The sequence below is a fragment of the Miscanthus floridulus genome, chromosome 13, assembly GCF_019320115.1.
Source record: "Miscanthus floridulus cultivar M001 chromosome 13, ASM1932011v1, whole genome shotgun sequence".
NCBI classification, from domain to species: Eukaryota; Viridiplantae; Streptophyta; class Magnoliopsida; order Poales; family Poaceae; genus Miscanthus; species Miscanthus floridulus.
The window spans coordinates 38,843,132-38,847,285 of record NC_089592.1 but is presented as its reverse complement, the minus strand read 5'-3'; the positions used below and the strand labels follow the sequence as shown (position 1 = coordinate 38,847,285).

General features: G+C 45.8%; 1 non-coding gene across 1 annotated transcript; it reads right to left on the bottom strand.

Annotated features, from left to right (window-relative positions):
- Window positions 1-2,888: 2,888 nt before the first annotated feature.
- On the bottom strand, window positions 2,889-2,995 carry LOC136502340 (small nucleolar RNA R71). Its single transcript, XR_010770501.1, has one exon. It is a non-coding gene; the product is annotated as a small nucleolar RNA R71 (small nucleolar RNA).
- Window positions 2,996-4,154: the final 1,159 nt, after the last annotated feature.

The window sequence follows — 4,154 nt, the reverse complement described above, 5'->3', positions numbered from 1 at the left end:
GAAAAGTGTAACAGAGTTCATCGAAAAAAATGTCTTTTGTTGATTTTGAACATTGTTACCTCACTGTGATGATGGTGGGGTGTTGCTTTATATGTGCAAACCAGCCGTATGGTATGGCTTTGTAATTCGCGTCCATTGTTATTGTAGAGATCAGTACCTTTATTATGCAACATTAGCCGATGAACTTTGTCATGTTAGCGTCCATTGTAATTGTAAAAAGTACGCTATGTGTTCAGTAAGCTACTAAGGCCTAGCTAAATTAGTATCAACATTGTGCAATTATGTCACCATCAGATATAAGCGTCGTTGAAAAAATTGTATCACTACCGCTATTCACCCTTAGGTGCTAACATCTCCTTTCCAACGTTTAATTTCTGTATGACACGCCCGTTGCGAGGTGCAATGTACCATCTTCTTTAAGGACCCAATCACCACAGCCGGTAGCCTTCACCACCGATATCATCAAATTTGCAAGCCAGCGCGAGACTCCCAGTGCATTTTTAGAATTTTTGATGTGTTTCTAGTTAGCTTACAAAGACCGCTACCCACCTAGCCGCCACCCAGTCCGTCTTCGCCTCAAGTGCTACAATTCCTCACCTACTCATCGGCGTGCAAGCCACCACTCACCACCAATGAGCTAGTGCTTTGCGTCGGTATGCCTCACTGGCATGCCAACACAGATCCATCGATGACCAGGTGTTGGTAGTCTTCACCGATCAAATCCGACCGCCAATTGAGACACAAAAAGAGGAGAAATTGGCAATCTTAAACACATGCATTTACTATTAACCAAGTTCCACATGTATTTGGAGAATATTATTTTGTAGGTCACAAACACAAATACATGTAAGATTTCACTAAAAGGCACTTTTCGATGATGGTTTGCGCAAAGGAACAAGGGAGACGCCCATCAACTCGACTCAAACCGAAGGCGGTGGTGAGGCGGCATGGTCAAGGGGCGACTGACCCCTAGGTGTGGGCGACCCCCTATCGATGCTGCTCAGCCACCCCTTTGACAGGCGGTGGCATGCCTCCATGCTGAGGCGGTGCGGCCTAGGGTTTCACACCAAGAATAGCTGAAGCACCACCCTTGCTCCTTGTATAAATAGAGGGGTGCCCCCCATCTACAACACACACTCAACTTGAGCATCTCCTCACACAGCCTCACTCTCTAGTTGTAGTTTTACTTTTTAGTAGCTTTAGAGCAAGGCAAAGCTATCTTGGAGAACTTGGCTCCTTGAAAGAAGAGACCTTTGGGTATGAGTAGAGATATGAGTTCTTCCAAAGTTATGCTCTCACATTATATTTATAGTCATACTTATGAACTAGAGCATAGTTATTGTGTTATGATCTTGATATAAGAACTAGTCTATAGTTTGTGTGTCATGGAACTAGCACACTTAACTTTATGCTTAACCACTCAAATAACTTATATAATCAGAATTAGAGCTAAGTTGAGGGGGTAGTTCATCGTGCTGTCGGGTGTGCCCAAGTCCTTTACCTATTGATCCATAGGGTCAGGGACTCAGGGGGATTTGGGTAGTTTCTGTATACGCAAGCGTGATGCTTGGTTAGGGAGAGACAGTTGAATGCATTATCCCTTTCCATGGTTGAGGGGTAGGCGGTAGGTGGTGACATCCCTATCCGTCCCTTGTAATCCCCCACATTCAACTAGGGTGTAGGAGTCTAAACTATCACATGAGGTTGCTGGCAGACCAGTACTCAGTGGCCTCCCGACCTGCTTCACACTTAGCCCTAATACTAATTATGTAACTTGTATGAATATTAACTAATATCTATATGACTATACTAGATCAATGCCTTCTCGACTTAGGATTATTCTTTTATTATTTCTCTTTATTTTATTCTTTGAGGAATGCCAAGTGTTTGTCCACAATCTTGAGAATACCATTCTTACCCCTGTTATAAACATTGGTGCACTTGCAAGCATTATTATTCAAGTTCATATCCATACTAGACTCTTAATCAAATGCCTTCTTTTGGGAAAATATAAATAACGATACCCAGAATACTTCCTGGTGAAATGCTACAATGATAGCTCTATGCACTTGTGGATAAATATATAAAATTGTTAAGGAACTATAAAGGCACTTTTGGCATCATTACTAGGGATAAAAACTTAGTAATGACGCTCGGCCCTGCCAATTGGTATTTTAGGCGCTATTGCTGAGGATAGATTCAAACCCTAGTCTTTGTAGTCATGTTAAGAAATACCAACAAGCATTTCTGGTGTCGTTGCTAGGGAAAGCATATTGACTAAAGAATCTAGTAGGAATGTTCATGGTAATACGCATGTAAGGTAGCCATTGTTTATGCAGGCTAACTTTGCTTGTTTTCTCTTGTTGTGGATGAAAACAGGATAGTGTATGACCGGTTTCGACCTATTGAACAACTACACTCAAAATTCAGAGGCACTCCTAAGGAAGGAACGGTCTCATGCCACTTCTTCTGCTACTCCTCCAATAGTCGAACCAGTCACCCCCGCACCATCCGTTACTCCAATCATGGCGAAGACACTCCATGACTTCTCCACCCACGCTATTACCAATGTGCCCATTGGGCCCGCTATTAACATTGGGGACGGGAACTTCGAGCTCTGTACTAGCCTCATCATGATGGTGCTGGCAAACATATTCCATGGTTTGCCCAGCGAGGGTGCAAACACGCATCTCCAACACTCCTTGAGTTGTGCAACACTGTCGTCATCAAGGACATCGCACCTGAGATCATCAGGCTTTGCTTGTTTCCCTCCTCCCTCTCAGAAAAGGTGAAGCAGTGGTTCTACAAGGACAAGGAAGCTGTCAAGACATGGGACAAATGTTCCATGATGTTTCTCAGCCAAGTTCTTCCCCATGGGCAAAACCAATGCCCTGAGGGGATGAATTTCGAACTTCCATCAAAGCTCCATAGAAACCATTCCCGAGGCATGGGAGAGGTTGCAGGACTACATCCAAGCATGCCCACACCATGGGATTGAAAACCGATTAGTGTTCAAATTTTTTTATGATGGATTAATACCCATGTCTAGGGGCCACCTCGACATTGCTGCTGGAGGCGCTTTCCTTTCCCTCACTATTGATGGAGCCATGACTCTCATCAATAAAATGGTGTCGAATCAAAGCTAGGGGAGGAAAGGAAAACACAAAAAGGAATACATACCATGAAGGAGATGGATATGCTTTCCACAAAAATAGACTTATTGATGAAAAGACTAGAGGAACGGGCCCAAGATAAGGACACCATGGTGGGCACCGTCCAGGCCAAGGACTCACACATGATGTGTGAGGTCTGTGGGAACGTTGGCCATTCAGGGAATGATTGCCCCAAAACCCACAAAGAAGCTATCTTCATCAACAACGGGTTTCGCCAACCACAAGGTAACAATGCGTGGAATAACAAATCCCACCCGCAAGGTAATTCGAATTTCAATTCCAATTATAATTCAAATTAACCTTCCTTCAAAGACTTGGTTTTAGGCCAAGTTAAAAATGTTTAACTTCTGCTGTTAAAAATCAATTGAGCTTTAATAATGTCGGATACAGTGAGAAGGGGTACCCTAAGCAAGAACCAAAAAACGGCTGCTTAGACTTCAGTAAAAGTCAAAACCAGCTAAACACCGCTGGCCTTGACCGATTCTCCGACTCGCCCGAGGCCCCCTCACCGCTGGCCTCGAGCGACCCCCCACCAAGGGCCTCGGCCGGGCCGCCGACTCTCCGTCTCGCGCGAGGCGGGCTCGGTAGCACTCCGCTGCCTCTTCCTTCACCCACCCCTCTAACAAGACATCGTGTCACATTAACTCAGCCAACTGCTGCCCCTAACATCGGCCGCATGCTCGGTACAGTACAATAGAATGGCCGACGGGACAGGAGGCAGGACTGGGCAGAGGTTACCCGCCACTGTGCTAACCACTAAAGCACATGGTTGACGCCCATGCCTCACTGTGCTGCCAACTCCTGCTCCGAGAACAACGCAGCGTGGGGAGCCACGTCTGAGATACTGTGGCCTCGGAATCAGCACCCAGGATCAATAATTCCCCCCAAGGCCTCGGCAGTATGCTTCAGGGGCTCGGCAGCCTGAGGATCCATGTCCGCCGAACCCCCCATGATGGCTCGGCCTCACCATCTACAGAGCCA